Raw genomic sequence first — 18,478 nt, 5'->3', positions numbered from 1 at the left:
AAGGTTGAAAAGCAAGAAATAATTTCCCCAGTGTTTATAGATGATATGATCGCTGATGTAGAAAATCTACATGTATCTATAGGTAAACTGTTAGAATTAATGATGCTAGAAGGTCAGTATGAAAAATTAGGAATTTGTGCAGATAAAAATTTATATCTGTGTCATCAAGAAACACTTAGAAAATGAAATTTCTAAATTTGATGTCTTTAAATATCAAATGCCAGAATAGCTCTCTTTTCCCTTTGACTGCCTTATGTACACTGATAGCTTCTGAATTATTTCTCCTGCCTGATGTAGATCTTCTTCATATAGTCTGCTCAAAACACAAATCGAGCATCTCCAATATTGTCTCATTCTTCTTCGATGAATTGCTCTGCCACTTGTTCACCCCGGCATCCTGATGATTCTAAGTGTTGCCGAATTTGACCCTGGTCATTTCTCTGAGTCTCCTTTGTCCATTTTCTCTTACCACCAATAATAAACTTTTCCCCTGCCTTCTTGGTTTATTCTTCTTCTGGTAAATATTGGTATTCTCTCAAATTCAGTTTTGTATCTTTTCCCCCCTCAATTTATATGTCCTGTCTGAGCCAGCAGATTCTGTATTATGATTTCAGTTATCACCTTAGTGACTAATGTCCATTACAATTCTTATCTTTATTGTAGATTTCATATGCTACAAGATCACGTAAGCAGCTCTGCAGTGGATAACTTTTCTGTGTCCTCACATATTTTGAGTACAACATAAACAAGAGGTGATCCTCTACCCAACCCTCTTTACCTCTTTTTCAAGTTTCAGTATATAGCATCAGCATCCGCCCCTTTGTTTATGCTGCTTCTCTGTGGAACTGACCAAGAAATCAGTGTTTCTTTCTCTTGGAGAATTAGTTTCCTATGTTTCTTTCCCATTGCTTTGCCTTAATATAGGTGGGTTGCTCTTAAATTGATCTCTTCTGTTTTGCTGCTTAAAACACTCCACTCTTCCCCTAGATCACTTCTAAAATAAATACGTAGTTATGTATGGATATATGCAAGGCTTACATTAGCCCCTTCATTGATTCCCCATTACCCTAGCAGAAGACTTTGAGTGGGAGTGTTGTATACCCTAGAGAGGCTTAGGACAAAACATTGGTATAGGATAAAATATTAGAAAGGTCTTTTTTTTAGTAACTTTATCTAAACAAAAAATCCCACTAAACATTATAAGTATCAAGTTAACAGATGGTGCATGTATATAATTTATAAGTAATTGCAAATGAATGAGGGCATGAGAATATTTGTATTCATTATGTATCCCCAAAATGGAAGACAGAGTTAAGGCTATGACAGGCATCCTTTGTAACATTTTGTTTTAAACTCTGCAGTAAACATGATAGAATTAGTTCCAAAGGTATTTTCCATGTCCCCTGTTCAGATTGAACAGAAATGTGCTATTACAGGCATCCATGTCATTCAAGGATGTGACTGTGGAGTTCACCCAGGAAGAATGGCAGAAAATAGGCCCCACTCAGTGGACTCTGTACAGAGATGTGATGCTGGAGATCTACAGCCACCTCGTCTCTGTGGGTGTTTACCTTATGTGTCTGACTCTCAAATGCAACCTGATTCTTTTTTTTCATCACTTTATTGGAGTGTAATTAACCAAAAATTAGATGCAGCAGTTCTCTAGATATAATTTGATAAGTTTTGAGGAATGTATTCAGTTGATTTTCATCACCCACATTGTGATATAGACTACTTCCATCACCCTAAAATATTTTGTTTCCTGTTCCAGCCATTTCCCTCCTTCTGCTTTCACCACTTAAACTACTGATCTGCTCTCCGTCGTAATAGTTTTGCCTTTTCTAGAGATTTATACAAATGGAATCATACAGCACATACTCTTTTTCCTTTACTTCTTTCACCGAAAATAATTATTTTAAGATTCATGCATGTTTTGTGTATCAGTTTATTCTTTATACTAGTAGTATCCTTTTGAATAGATACTGTCATTTTCAGATTTGGTCCTATATGAGTAAGGCTTCTACAGACATTCCAATACAAGTTTTTGTGCAGACATATTTTCATTTCTCTTGTGCAAAGACATAGGAACGGTTTTCCTGGGTCTTGCACTGAAGGTATTTGTAACTTTTTATAAGTAACTGCCAAATGTTTCCGAAGTGACTACGCTATTTTCATGCCCATCAGCACGAGCCACATTCTCACCTACACCTTAGGTATTATACTTTCATCCACTTCAGTTGGTGTCAGGTTATATCTTACTGGATTTTAATTTACAATTCTGTGGTGAAAAATGATGATGGGCATCTTTTCATGTGTATTTTGGCTATTTGCATATCTTTTGTGAAGTATCTCTTCAGATCTTTAACTCACATCTTTTTCTATCTTTTTGGGGGGGTCTTAACTGGGTTGAAAGAATTCTTTATGTAATAGAGGTGACCATTATAAGATAAATGTTTTCTGAACTTTTATTTCCCCATCTGTGGCTCACCTTTTTCTTAACAGTGTCTCTTGAAAGACAAAAGATTTTCATCTTGTCATACTATTTTGTGTTCTTCTATGTCTTATGCTGTTTTCCCTCCTTTTTAAGACACCTTTGCCTAACAAAAGGTCAGTGAGATTTTTTTCTGCTATGTTAAGTTTTATGTTTTCCACTTAGGTTTTCTATATGGTGTTAAGTACGATTGTGCTACTTTTGTGCATCTCATGGTCCACTCCAACAGCACTGTTTGCCGCAGAGATTACCCTTCCCCTGTTCAATTGCCTTGGTAGTTTTTCCAAATTAAGTTGACCATATGTACACGTATTTATTTCTGGAATACATTATATTTCATTGAACCTACTGTCTATCTTTATGGTAACACCACACGCTTTTTGTTAATATACCTGTGTGTTAACTATTGAAATAAGTTAAGGTGAGTCTAACTCTTAACTTTTTTTCAAAATTATATTAGTAGTTACTTGTTCTTTGCCTTTCCACATAAATTTTAGAAGCACTTACCATTTTTTTTTCTTAAAAATTGCTGAGATTATGATCAGGATTGCCCTGAATCTATAGATCTCTCCTTTCATTTGGCTTTTTAAGTTTTCCTTCCCATTATTTGTTTTCATCTTACACTTACACTTTACACTTCATGATTAGAAATATCAATAGCTTTCATGATTTTAATGTTTTAAGTGATATCTTTAATTTCAATTACTAATTTTGGGGAAAATGTCAAAATACAAGTAATTTATTTGTGTTAACGTCATATTTCTTAATATTATCAACCTCATTATTTGTAGTACATGTTTTGAAAATCCATGATATGTGTTATGTATATAACAATGTCATCTGTGAATAAAGATGTTTTCCAGTCTTTATGCTACTTATTTCTCTTTATGAAACTTGTTAAGACTTGCAATATAATGTATACTGAATATAAATGATGAGAGAGGACAACTTTGTCTTGTTCCTAATCTGAAGGGCAAAACATTCGATCATTTACAAAGTTTTCTTTTATTATGCTTTCTTTTCTTTTTTGTTCCCCAATCACTTTAGTTTTTTTTAATTTTTCAAATATTTAATACTCCCTTCACCCATTTTCCCCAACCCCCATCCACTACCACTGACAACCACCAATCTGTTCTTTGTATCTACGAACTTGGTTTTCTGTTTGCCGGGATTTTGTTTTGTTTTGTTTTTAAGATTCCACATATATGTGAGATTGTATGGTATTTGTCTTTTTCTGATTGCCTAATTTTACTTAGCATAATGCCCTCGAGATCCAGCCATTTGTTTCAAGTGGCAAGATTTCATTTGTTTTTCTGGCTGAATAATATTCTGGTGTGTATATACATCATGATTTCTTTAACCATTAATCCATCAATGGACACTCAGGTTATTTTCATATCTTAACTATTGTAAAATAATTCCTCGAAGAAAAATGGGGTGCACGTATGTTTTTCAGTTAGTGTTCTTGTTTTTTTTCGTATAAATACCCAGGAGCGGAATTGCTAGATCATATGATAGTTGTATTTTCAATTTTTTGAGAAACTCCATACAATTTTCCCCAGTGGCTGCACTAATTTACATTCCAACCAACAGTGCACAAATGTTCCCTTTCTCAGTATCCTCACTAACATTTATTATTTCTTATCTTTTTGATACTAGCCCTTCTAACAGGTGTGAAGTGATATCTCATTGTGGTTTTGATTTACACTTCCCTGATGATTAATGATATTGAGCATCTTTTCATGTGTCTGTTAGTTATCTGTAAGTCTTCTTGGAAAAATATCTGTTCAGATCTTCTGCCCATTTTTAAATTGGATTGTTCAGTTTTTTGCCATTGAGTTGTATGAGTTCCTTATGTATTTTGGATATTAACCCTGTATCAGATATATGATTTGCAGATACCTTCTCCCATTCAGTACATGGCCTTTTCATTCTGCTGATGGTTTCCTTTGTTGTGCAGAAATTTTTTAGTTTGATATAATTCCACTCTATTTCTGTTTTTGTTGCCTTCGCTTTTGGTGTCGTATTAAAGAAAATCTTCACCAAGCTCTATGTCAGGCAGCTTACTGAGTATGTTTTCTTCAAGGAGTTTTTTGATTTTGGGTCTTACATTAAATCTTTATTCCATTTAGTGTTAATTTCTGTGTATGGTGTTAAGATTGTGGTTTGGTTTCATTCTTTTGCATGTGACTGTCCCATTTTCCCAAAGGTGAGCCACAGATGGGGAAATAAAAGTTCAGACCCAATATAATATTGAAGAGACTGTTCTTTTCCTTTTGTATATTCCTGGCTGCTTTATCTTAAATTAATTACCAAATATGTGTGGGTTTATTTCTAGGATCTCTGTTCTGTTCCATTTCTCTGTGAGTCTGTTTTTATGCCAATATCATACTATTTTGACTACTACAGCTTTGGGATACAGTTTCAAGAAAAGGAGTGTTATGCCTTCAGCTTCGTTTTTCTTCCTCTAGATTGCTTAGGCTATTTGACATCTTCTGTGGCTTCATACAAATTTTAGGATTGTTTGTCATATCTCTGAAGAATGCCATGGGACGCATGTAAAACTCCCCACTAGGAGACACAAACACTCTGGAGAATGGCAGAGGGGCCATGAGATCGTGTCTGCCCCCCCGAGCTTTCTGAAAGGGAGTAGAGTCAGCCTTGGATATGTGTTTCATGAAGAGCCGACTCTCATGTCACAGCCGTGATGATTAGCTAATAAGCCTCTTTCACAGAAGGATTGAGCTCTGGGTGTGTTGCCTCATGCTGTGCCCTAGGGGTGGTGACTGTTTAAGAAATCTTTGGTGGTGACAGTCCTGTGGGACCCATGGGTTTAAGCCGCACCACACCTGGGCCCGGAGATGTGAGGTGACCCAGGCAGCAGCCACACAGTTTGGTGGGCCAGCAATGGTGTGAGCTCCCTTCTGGGTGGCACCAGTTCTTACATCCCCATGGGACCAGGAATGCAAGCTTCTCTGGTCTGCAGAGCCATGTGATCAGGAGGGATCCCCTGTGTGGCAGCTGTAAAAATTAGGGCACCAGATGCCTATAAAAGTTCCATCCTGGGAGATGCTGGTGCTCTGGAGCACCGTATAGGGAGAATGCAGACGTCGTGTCTATCAGTCTCCATTCCCAGAAAGTTACAGCAGGCTCCTAGATGTGTGTGCTCAACTAGGTGCCTGTCCATCAGGACAGTGCCTTGCTATAAGTAGCCTCCTTCACTTGAAGTCTGGGCGCCATCGACTGCCTCTGTGCTGGGCCCTGGGGTGGATGAATCCAAGCACAAGAGCCTTTTCTAAAGAGCCATTTCTCAGGTCACCAGATCTGTGGGTCTCAGGACACAATCCCCCATTGATTTTCAAAGTTCTGTGTATCAAGGGCTCATCTCTCTGGTGCACATCTTAAAAGTCAGAGTTCCTCATGTAGCATTTGAACTATTTGCTTCACAGGAAGAAGCTCTAGGTTTTGAGTTCCCTCACACTTGAGGGTCACCAAAGTGGTGGTGGGGTTTATGACCAGATTGTGTCCCAGCCTCTCCTCCCTGCTTTGATGTGGTTTTCTTCTCTTTGCACCATTTGTATTCATCACTCAGTTAGGTGTTTTTTTTTTAAGAGGATAGTGTTCTATATGTAGCTGTAGACTCAGTGTGTCCTTAGGAGGAGGTGAGCAGGATCTTCCTACCGCACTGTCTTGGACTGGAACCCATAAAGTACTATGTTCCTCTAGGTTTTTCATACCTGTCCTTTATTGGATTAAGGAAGTTCCCCTCCCTCGTTTTTAATTTAATCAATAGGTGTTAAATTTTTCAAACTCTTTCTTTATAGTGACATCATCTTATGATTTTTCTTTTTCAGTTAATATTGTGAACTCTATTTCTTTTGGAATCTTAACCTTGCATTCCTAGGATGAATCCCACTTGGTCATCCTTTTTAGCTATTGCTAGATTTACTTAATAACATTTTCTTAAAAGTTACATATTTGTAAAATATTTTTTTTAAAGAGATTTCTTTTCTCATAGTGTAGTAAAGCTTGCTTCATGAAATGTGTCCTTCTGTTTTCTAGAAGAGCTTGTGTGTGCTCACTATCACTTGGTACTTAGTTATGTAGTAGTTTTTATCATAGAAAACCTTGTTTGCTTTGCATTTCCACCAGCAGTATCTGAGAGTTCTTGTTGCTGCACATCTGTACCAGCATTTGGTGTTGCCAGTGTTTTGGATTTTGGCCATTCTGATAGGTGTGTGATGGTGATCTCATTGTTCTTTTAATTGCAACTTCCTAATGACATAGGATGTTGAACATCTTTTCATATGCTTATTTGCTATCTGTGTATCTTATTTGGTGAGGTCTATTAAGGTCTTTTGCCCATTTTTAAATAGGGTTGCTTATTCTCTTACTGTTGAGTTTTAAGAGTTCTTTGTATATTTTGGATAATAGCCACATATCAGGTGTATCTTTTGCAAGTATTTTTCTCTCAATCTATGGCTTATCTTACTCTGTTAATCTTGTCTTTTGCAGACCAGACATACTTAATTGTAATGAAGTCCAATTTATCTTTTTCTTCTTTTTCTTTTTTTTCTTTCCTTTTCTTTTTTTGCAGATTGTTCCTTGATGTTGTATCTAAAAAGCCATCACCACACCCAAGGTCAATTGGGGTCTCTTCTCTGCTACCTTCTAGTTTTATAGCTTTTCCTTTTACATTAGGGTCTAATCCATCTCGAATAAATTTTCTTTTCATTTTGAATAAACTTTTGTGAAGGCTGTATGCATGTCTGTGTCTAGATTCACTTTTTTGCATGTGGGCATCCAGTTGTTCCAGCACCAGGTTTTGAAAAGACTGTCTTCACTATATTGCCTTTGCGCCTCTGTCAAAGATCAGTTGACTGTGTGTTTGTGGGTCTGTTTTGGGCTCTTAATATTGTTCTGCTGATCTCTTTGTCCCACTGCTCCCCGCATCACACTGTTGAGATTACTATAAGGTTATACTAAGTCTTAAAGTTGGGTAGTGTCAGTCCGACCTTTTTCTTCTTCAGTTTTATGTTGGGTATCCTGCGTCTTTTGCGTCTCCATATAAGCAGGTTCACTTGGTAGATATCCATAACTTGCTGAGATTTTGACTGGAATTGCATTGAATCTATAGATCAAATTGTGAAGAACGGACATCTTGACAATATTAGTCTTCTGAACCATGAACACGGAATAGTTCTCCATTATTTAGTTCTTTATTACCTTTCATCAGAGTTTTACAGAATTTCTCTCTCATAGTTCTTGCGCATATTTTGTTAGACTTATACCTAATTATTTCATTTTGGGAATGCCAGGTAAATGACATTATGTTTTTAACTTTAAATTCCATTTGTTCGTTACTGGTATATAGGAAAGCAATTAATTTTTTTGTATGTTAATCTCATATCCTGCAATTCTGCTATAATTGCCTATTTGTTCCAGTCTTTTGGTCTGTCTCTTTGGATTTTCTGCATAAATGATCATGTCGTCTGTGAGCAAAAACTTTTTTTTTCTTTCTTCCCAATCTGTATGCCCTTTATGTCCGTTGTCTTATTATATTAACTAAAACTTCCAGTATAATGTCGAAAAACAATGGTGAGAAAAGACATTTTGCCTTATTTCTGCTCTTAGCAGGAAAATTTCAAGTTTCTCACTGTTAAGTGTGATGTTGGCTATAAGTTATGATAGATATTTTTATCAAGTTGAGAAAGTTCCCTTTTTTCCTATTTTACTGAGAGTGTTTGTCATGAATTGTTGAATTTTATCAAATGCTTTTTCTGCATCTGTTGCTATGACTGTGTGAATTTTTTTCCTCTTTACCTTCTTGATGTGGTAGATTACATTAATTGATTTTTGAATGTTGAACCAACCTTGCATACCTAGGATAATACCACTTGGTCATGATGTGTAATTTTTTTATATACACTGTGAATTTTATATATTTTTTTAAAGATTTTATTTATTTATTTGACAGAGGGAGGGCGCACAAGCAGGCAGAGCAGCAGGCAGAGGGAGATGACTGAACCACCCAGGGGCCCCTGATTTGCTCATATTTTGCTAAGGATTTTTGCATGTATGTTAATGAGTGATACTATTGCTTTGTTATCTTTTCTTATACTGTCTTTTTCTGGTTTGGGTATTAGGGGATGCTGTTCTCATAGAGTGAGCTAGGGAGTATTACCTCTGCTTCTGTCTTCTGGAAGAGACTGTAGAGAATTGGTATAATTTCCTTCTTAAATGTTTGGTAGAATTCACTGGTGAACCCTTCTGGGCATGATGACTTCTGTTTTGAAAGGTGGTTATTTCTTGATTGAATTTCTTTCATACATATAGGCCTATTGGTACTATTTTCTTCTTGTGTGAGATTTGGCATATGCTGTCTTTCAAGGAATCATCTAGATTATAGAATTTGTGGGCATAGAGTTGTTGATAGTATTCTTTTTTTATATTTTAATATCCACAGGATCTGTTGTGATGTCCCCTCTTTCATTTCTGATGAAACAGGGAGATAATCTTCTCTGTCCTTTTTATTTGGCCTGGTTAGAGGCTTGTTGATTATATTGATCTTTTCAAAGATTCAACTTTTGGTTTCATCAATTGATACATTAATTTCCTGTTTTCAATTTCATTGATTTCTGCTCTAATTTTTAAATTTATTTTCTTCTCTTTACTTTGGATTTAATATCTTTTTTCTAGTTTCCTATAATATAATCTGAGATTATTGATTTTAGATCTTTCTTCTTTTTAATTTAGGCATTCACTGCTATAAATTTCCCTCTAAGTATTAGTGCTTTCACTTATCCCACGATTTTGAATAATCTGTATTTTCATTTCAGTGAAAATATTTCCTAATTTGTCTTAAGATTTTCTTCTTTGGCCATGTGTTATTTAGAAGTGTGTGTTTAATTTCCGAGTACTTTGGTTTTTTTTCCATCTGTCTTTTCGTTGAATTCTAGTTGAATTCCATTATGGTCTGAGAGCATACATTGTATGATTTCTATTTTTGTAAATATTTGTTAAGGTGTGCTTTATTGCCCAGAGTGTGGTCTGTCTTAGAGAATGTTCCATATAAACTTGAGAAGAGTGTGTAATTTGCTGTTGTTGGATCACGTAGTCTATAGGTGTCATTTATATCCAATTGATTGATGGTGCTCTTGGATTCAGCTGTGCCCCTGTTGATTTTCTACCTGGTGGGTCCATCCATTTTTGATAAAGGGGTATTGAAATCCCCAACTAAAATAAATAATAGATCTATCTATTTTCTCATTACAGTTCTGTCAGTGTTTGTCTTATGTATTTTGACATTCAATTATTTGGCACATACACGTTAAAATTGTTGCATGTTTTTGGACAATTGACCCCTTTATCATTACATAATTCCTTTCTTTATCCTTGATAAATTTCCTTGTTCTGAAAGTTAATATAACTGCTCCCTTTTTTTTTTGATTTGTGTTAGTGTAGTGTATCTTTATTCACTTCTGTACTTTTAATCTATATGTGTCTGTATATTTAAAGTGGATTTCTTGAAGGCAACATCTGTTTGGGTCTTGTTTTTTGATTCATCTTGACAATCTGTCTTTTAATTAATATATTTAGACCATTGACATTCAAAGTGATTTTTTTATGTAGTTGGAGCAATACCTACCACGTTTGTTGCTGTTTTCTATTTTTTGCCCTTGTCCTTTGTTTCTGTTTTTGTTTTAAAAGTAATCCAAGTCTGCTTCAAATCACATTCTACAGTTTCTCAGGTAGTATAGGTAGGTACCCTAACAAAATATTCCTAATTCTTCTCTTCCACTCGTTTTAACATAACTGTCATTAATTTTACTTATATGCATACAGGCATACATAATAGTATATATTATTTAGAGCAAACTTTTTCTGTTACATTGATTCAGAGTAAGAAAAATAAAAGCTTTTATTTTACCCTCACTTATACATTCTCCAGCATTCTTCCTTTCTTTGTGTAGATCTGAGTTTGAGCTATACCATTTTCCTTTTTTATTTTAAAGATTGTATTCATTTGTTTATTTGAGAGAGAGAGAGTAATAAGCAAGTGAGCACAGAGGGGGAGGGAGAAGCAGACTCCCCATTGAACAGAGAGCCTGATGCAAGGCTTGAACCCAGGTTCCCGGGATCATGACCTGAGCTGAAGGCAGATGTTTAACCAACTGACCCACCTAGGCGCCCCTGTACCATTTTCCTTTTTTATGAGGAACTTCTTTTAACACTTCTTGCAAGACAGGTCTACTAATAACAAATTGCCTCAATTTCTATTTTTCTGAGAAAGTATTTCTTCTTCACTTTTGAAGGATAATTTTGCAAAGTACAGAATTCAAAATTGGTGGATTTTTTTTCTCCCAATACTCTAAATATTTTATTTCACTCTTCTTACTACATGGTTTCTGAGAAAGAAAAACTGGATCTAATTCTTACCTTTGCTCCTCTCTGGGTAAGATTTTTTTTTTCCTTTGGCTTCTTTCAAGATTTTTTCTTGGGGTTGCCTGGGTGGCTCAGTTGGTTAAGCATCCAGCTCTTGGATTTGGCTCAGGTCTGATCTAAGGGTCATGGGATCTAGCCCTATGTCAGGCTCCACACTGAGCATGGAGTCTTCTTGAGTTTCTGTCTCTCCCCCTCCCTCGATCCCTCCCTCCCCAAATAAATCTTTGAAAAAAAGTTTTTTCTTGACTTGATATTCTGAAGTTTGAATACAATATTCCTAAGTGTAGTTTTGTTTTTTGCATTTGTTGTACTTGGCATTCTCTGTGCTTCCCAGATCTATGGTTTTGTGTCTGACATTAATTTGAAGGAAATTCTCAGCTTCAAATATTGCTTTGAATGTTCCCCTCTCTCTTTCTCCTCTTTCTAGTATTCCTATATGTATGTTACATTTTTGTAGTTGCCCCACCGTTCTTGGATATTCTGGGTTTTTTTCAAAAGTCTTTTTTCTTTGTTTTTCAATTCTGAAAATTTCAATGTCAGATTCTCGAGTGCAGTGATTCCCTCAGCCGTGTGTAGTCTGCTGGTGTGTTCATCAAAGGCATTCTTCATTTGTTTGTGTTTTTTTTTATCTCTAGCATTTCTTTTTGCTTTTTTGTTATACTTTCTAACTCTTCTCTTACATTATCCACTTGTGTATTATGTACTGTTCTAAAAAGCCTATAGCATATTGACCATAGTTAAAAAAAAAATCCTAATCTGATAATTCCAGCATTCTTACCCCCTCTAACTCTGATTCTGGTGTTTGTTCCATCCTTTCAAACCGCGTTTCTTGCCTTTTGTCATGTCTTGTAATTTTTTGTTGTAAGGTGAATGTGATGTGCTGGGTAAAAAGATCTGCAGGGACAGGGCTTTAGTAATTTAACGGTTAGCTGTAGGGCAAGAGAAATGTTCACAGTCCTGTAATTAGGTTAGTCTTTTCGTGGGCCTGTGCCCCTAGACCCTGAACTTCACTAGTGCTTTTAAATTTTTTAAGATGTATAAAAAGCAGGGCGCCTGGGTGGCTCAGTTGGTTAAGCGTCTGCCTTCAGCTCAGGTCACGATCCCAGGGTCCTGGGCTCGAGCCCCACGTTGGGCTCCCTGCTCAGCGGGGAGCCTGCTTCTCCCTCTGCCCCTCCCTCTGCTTGTGTGTGCACGTGCACTCTCTCGCCCTCTCTGACAAATAAATAAAATCTTGAAAAAAGATGTGTAAAGAGCTAGCTAAGGTGGGACAGGATGGCTAGAGGGACATCTTTTAGGGTTTGTGGACCCATTTCCAATATGGGGAGTTCCCTCCCACACAATACCAAGCAATTTTCTGACATCCATAGGGTGTCTGGGAATTTAACTCAATTTTGATACTATCTACCTGGAGATAGCATTGGATTCCAGAGGTTAAGGGCTCAGTCCTACCACACTGCCGCCCTTCACTTCACACGCCAGTCACAAGCCCCAGGCTGTTGCTTGTGCTTCTGACCAACCGGCTACAGATTGGAGCTTCCAAAGGCGACCTCCTTAGGTTTGATTAACTCAGGGAAACCTGTAGGTTTACCCCTTTATTAAAGGATATGAATCCATAGTGAGATGAAGAGTGACATAGAGTGACGTCCCGAACAAAGGAGCTTCTGACCTTGTGGCACTTGGGGCCTGGCTCAGTGGCACATGGAAGCCCATTCCCCATGTGGAAGATGAGAGAGAACTGGAGTCAATATTCCCTTTCCCCCAGTTTGGCTAGGCTCTGATCAACCCTCAGCAGGTTAGGCTCTGGTCCAGTAATTCCTTTTGAGAGCACACTTTGTTAATAATAGAAAACTCTGGCCTATTTCAAATCGTTTCTTTTCTTCAGCCAGAGACTCCAAGCGACCCTCCTGCAGATGCCAGTGGGTCTCTGTCAGTCATCTCTGTCTCCAGTATTTTACACCACAGATGGTAGTTACGCTTGATCGCCGAATTTCTGGTCTGTCTCCTCAACTTACTGAGACCTCCAGGTTCTGCTCTGGTTCTGCTATGTGGCCTGAAACTCCATTTTTCCTTTTTCCTGGGATCCTGGTCCTGCAGTGTCTGCCATCTGCTGCTGCTTCATCATGGCATAAAGTGGAAAGCCCATGCAGTCCCTTTGTAAAGCCTAAAGCATGTAGATCCCTGTTGAGTTCAGTGTTGTGTATGCTTGTGATTTAGCTCAAGGAGTTTAATACTTTTGAGCATCAGAAAATAAATGTTTTTGTTGTCAACTCTGCAAAGAAAGCTTTAAATGAGCATCTTTGTTGTGCCGTCCCTGAAAATGTGTCTTCTTTCACGTTCAGAATCCTAGAAGCCCATGCAGCAGGCCCAAGTCTTAAATTATTTCCCATTTACAGGGTATTGCTATACAAAACCAGAAGTGATCTTCAGGTTGGAGCAAGCAAAAGATCCATGCTTGTTAGAGAAAGAATTTCTAATCAGGAGATTCTCAGGTGAGTTATTAAGTACTGGTAGAAAGTATTCAGGGTAAATTAGATCCAGAGTGGTCAGTTAGAGATGTCTACTGTGAAATAATTTCAACACTCTCTTATAGAGCCCCTATCCATGTGGATGTTGAGAAAGACTATATCGTATCCAGTAGTATATGGAAGGGGAAGGTCTAACACAAGGGATGGATGCAGTCTTGATCATTTTCTCATCTTTAACAGCTGGGAGCCTAAGTGTATATCATTTAAAATTGACAAATCAAGTAATAGAGTTATACTGAACAGTAAAAAAAAAAAAGATAAAAGCTAAGAAATGAAAGCATATAAGACTGGAGGTTAATGAATGGGAAGAGAGAGAAGAAACTAATGTTATTATTGATTATGTGTTAGGGAATTACTAGATACTATCTTACTAGATAGATGATTAAGGAACTACGTAAGATTATAAAGATAACCATGAGGGGCAAAATACACCCTTCATAATTATTAGAAGAAAAATTCCCTTAATAAAACAAACATGCCTATTACTGAATGTGTTTTTTTTATAAAGGTTTTGTTAAGCATACTGTACAACATGAAGTAAGAGAAACCTACCTGCCATAGCAAGTAATGAAAATGGGTTAAAGCCAACTGTTGTGAGAATGTATTATCAGATTTTATCAGAGATAGACCTGAAGGATAATTTGGAAAGTTTAATATTAACAAATGGTAAAATGCTTTGCCAAAACAAAAAGCATATGCTGGGATCATTTATCTTAATTTTGGTCAAGACTGAATTCAGGTTAAAAACCATGAAATGAGGAAAAAGGTACTTTTATCATGTTAAAGAAGACAATAAAGAAGGAGCTATGAGAGTTTTAATATCTGTGTTCTAAAGAGATTATCAAGATTCACTCAAAACAAAACAAAACTAAGAACTATAAAGTGATATTGAAACACATTAGACAGGTGCCTGGGTGGCTAGTCATTTAGCATCTGACTCTTGATTTCAGCTCAGGGCATGATCTCTGAGTCATGGGATTGAGCCCCGCGTTGGGCTCTGCTCTTAGCGAAGAGTCTGAGTGAGATTCTCTGATTCTCCCTCTCTCTTTGCCCTTCCCCCACTCATGCTCACACAGGTGTACTGCACCTCTCTCTCTAAAAATAATAGTAATAATAATGAAACACATTAGACATGGCAGCCACAGTGTATCCTCTGATTTGTTACAGATCCACTGCAAAACAGCTGGGGCTGTGGAACATAGAAATAATACATTTTACAAGAAACGAAGATACAATTATAAACGTTTTTCAGACTCTGAAAACAAAGAATAAACCCTTTAATTGCCAGTGGAAGAGTCACAAAATATGAAAAAACATTAGGTAAAAAGGAAACATCATTAAATTTCAAAACAACAGAAAAACCAAAGTTCAACAAAACTAGAAATTGCAAACAATATAGGGAAATTGAAACCTCCTTCTGGAACTTAAGAACCTGTTGGCATGAGATCTGCAATTTCAGTATATCCAGAAAACTGTAACAATGAAAAGCATGGTATCAGAACCTCTGGGCTTTGGGTAAAGCACTGCTTATAGGAAAATTTGTATTCTGACATACTTATTTTAAAAAACAAAAAAAGACTAAGCAGGGTGCCTGAGTGGCTCAGTTGGTTAAGCGTCTGCCTTCGGCTCAGGTCATGATCTCAGGGTCCTGGGATGAGTCCCGTATGGGTCTCCCTGGTCAGTGGGAAGTCTGCTTCTCCCTCTGCCTGCCGCTATCCCCACTTGTGCTCGCTCTCTCTCAAATAAATATTAAAAAAAAAAAAGACGAAGCAAAGCAGAAGAAATAATTTAATGAAGATAAAAGTAGAAACCGGTGAGTTGGAAAAGTACAGAGGTGTACATAATAACTAGCCAAAAGGTGTTTCTCAGTCCTTTCGAAGAAGTAACTATGCCGACATACCTAGCAATAGAGTAGGGTGAACATTTAGAAATATGTGTAAGACAGGTAGACAGAAACTTGAAAAACTATGAGCGATATTGAATAGACTTTAATTAGAGAGAGAATTCCGTGTTCACAGATTGGGTAAACAATTTTAAAACTCTCAATAATACTCTTAGTATATGTAAAGATGCAGTATAATACCAAGTGATCTCATTTCGTTTCTGTTTGTTTTTCTAAAACTTGGCAAGCTGATTCTAAAATGTATATGGAAATAAAATAAATACATACATACATAAGTAAAAATAAAATTTATATAGGAATAACAAAGGCCCAGTAATAATTTAAAACATCTTTGAGAAACAATGTTATGGAACTTTCTCTGCCTGAATGAAACTCTTGTCAATATATTTAATTGTACTCATGTAACTATAATTAAACAAGTCATTGAAATATGATAGCCCAGGAATAAACACATTTTAAACACTTGACTTCTTGTACCCCTACTTTATACATATAGCAGAAATCAATTTGGGGTGGAATTGTATAGGGTGAAACAAAATATTTTAGAAAATCATATAGGAGAGAATCTTTCTCACTGTGGGTCGAGAAAAACATAAGACCAAAATCACTTAGCCATGTAGGAAAAATTTGATAAATTTGACTGCGTTAAAGTCCTGAGAGGAAAGTATATAGCAATACAAGCCTTTCTCAAGAAACAAGAAAGGTCTCAAATACACAACCTAACCCTACACCTAAAGAAGCTGAAGAAAGAACAGCAAAGAAAGCCTAAACCCAACAGGAGAAGAGAAATAATCAAGATCAGAGCAGAAATCAATGAAATAGAAACCAAAAGAACAGTAGAACAGATCAACGAACCTAGGAGCTGGTTCTTTGAAAGAATTCACAGGATTGATAAACCCCTGGCCAGTCTTATCAAAAAGAAAAGAGAAGTGACCCAAATCAACAAAATCATGAATGAAAGAGGAGAGATCACAACCAACACCAAAGAAATACAAACAATTATAAGAACATATTATGAGCAACTCTATGCCAGCAAATTAGATAACCTGGAAGAAATGGATGCATTCCTAGAGATGTGTCAACTACCAAAAGTGACCCAGGAAGAAATAGAAAACCTGAACAGACCTATAACCACTAAGGAAAATGAAGCAGTCATCAAAAATCTTCCAACAAACAAAAGCCCAGGGCCAGATGGCTTCCCAGGGGAATTCTATCAAACATTTAAAGAAGAATTAATACCTATTTTCCTGAAACTTCCAAAATATAGAAATGGAAGGAAAACTTCCAAACTCATTTTATGAGGCCAGCATTACCTTGATCCCAAAACCAAAGACCCCATCAAAAAGGAGAATTACAGACCAATATCCTTGATGAGCATGGATGCAAAAATTCTCACCAAAATACTAGCCAATAGGATCCAACAGTACATTAAAAGGATTATTCACCACGACCAAGTGGGATTTATCCCTGGGCTGCAAGGCTGGTTCAACATCCGCAAATCAATCAACGTGATACAATACATTAACAAAAGAAAGAACAAGAATCCTATGATCCTCTCAATAGATGCAGAAAAAGCATTTGACAAAGTACAGCATCCTTTCTTGATAAAACTCTTCACAGTATAGGGATAGAGGGTACATACCTCAATATCATAAAAGCCATCTATGAAAAACCTCCAGCCAATATCATTCTCAATGGGGAAAAGCTGAGAGCTTTTCCCCTAAGGTCAGGAACGTGGCAGAGATGTCCACTCTCACCACTGCTATTCAACATAGTATTAGAAGTCCTAGCCACAGCAATAAGACAACAGAAAGAAATCAAAGGCATCCAAATCGGCAAAGAGGAAGTCAAACTCTCACTCTTTGCAGATGATGTGATACTGTATGTGGAAAACCCAAAAGACTCCACCCCAAAACTGCTAGAACTCATACAGGAATTCAGTCAAGTGGCAGGATATAAAATCAATGCACAGAAATCAGTGGCATTCCTATACACCAACAGCAAGACAGAAGAGAGACAAATCAAGGAGTTGATCCCATTTACAATTGCACCCAAAACCATAAGATACCTAGGAATAAATTTAACCAAAGAGGCAAAGGATCTATACTCAGAAAACTATAAAATACTCATGAAAGAAATTGAAGAAGACACAAAGAAATGGAAAAACGTTCCATGCTCATGGATTCGAAGAACTAACATTGTGAAGATGTCAATGCTACCTAGAGCAATCTACACATTCACTGCAATCCCCACCAAAATACCATCCACTTTTTTCAAAGAAATGGAACAAATAATCCTAAAATTTGTATGGAACCAGAAGAGACCCCAAATAGCCAGAGGAATATTGAAAAAGAAAAGCAAAGCTGGCGGCATCACAATTCCGGACTTCCAGCTCTATTACGAAGCTGTCATCATCAAGACAGTATGGTACTGGCACAAAAACAGACACATAGATCAATGGAACAGAATAGAGAGCCCAGAAATGGACCCTCAACCCTATGGTCAACTAATCTTTGACAAAGCAGGAAAGAATGTCTAATGGCAAAAAGACAGTCTCTTCAACAAATGGTGTTGGGAAAATTGGACAGCCACATGCAGAAGAATGAAACTAGACCATTTCCTTACACCAGACACAAAAATAGACTCCAAATGGTTGAAAGGCCTAAACGTGAGACAGGAGTCCATCAAAATCCTAAAGGAGAACACAGGCAGCGACGTCTTCGACCTCAGCCGCAGCAACTTCTTTCTAGAAACATCACCAAAGGCAAGGGAAGCAAGGGCAAAAATGAACTATTGGGATTTCATCAAGATCAAAAGCTTTTGCACAGCGAAAGAAACAGTCCACAAAACCAAAAGACAACCGACAGAATGGGAGAAAATATTTGCAAATGACATATCAGATAAAGGGCTAGTATCCAAAATCTATAAAGAACTTATCAAACTCAACGCCCAAAGAACAAATAATCCCATCAAGAAATGGGCAGAAAACATGAACAGACATTTTTCCAAAGAAGACATCCAAATGGCCAACAGACACATGAAAAAGTGCTCAACATCGCTCGGCATCAGGGAAATCCAAATCAAAACCTCAATGAGATACCACCTCACACCAGA

The 18,478-nt window shown here is 37.0% G+C and overlaps 1 long non-coding RNA gene and 1 pseudogene across 2 annotated transcripts in view; both read left to right on the top strand.

Moving 5' to 3' along the window:
* LOC141370203 (uncharacterized) overlaps window positions 1-18,478 on the top strand; it is a 106,924-nt gene that overhangs the window by 14,389 nt on the left and 74,057 nt on the right. The window lies entirely within an intron of this gene.
* Window positions 1,443-18,478, top strand: part of LOC112838590 (uncharacterized) — a 22,528-nt pseudogene continuing 5,492 nt past the window's right edge.

Source organism: Callorhinus ursinus, unplaced genomic scaffold (assembly GCF_003265705.2).
Source record: "Callorhinus ursinus isolate GAN/ISIS: 27379988/994484 unplaced genomic scaffold, GSC_fseal_2.0 scaffold28, whole genome shotgun sequence".
Lineage (NCBI taxonomy): Eukaryota > Metazoa > Chordata > Mammalia > Carnivora > Otariidae > Callorhinus > Callorhinus ursinus.
Note: the sequence above shows the minus strand (reverse complement) of the source record. Positions and strands in the feature narration are given on the sequence as shown.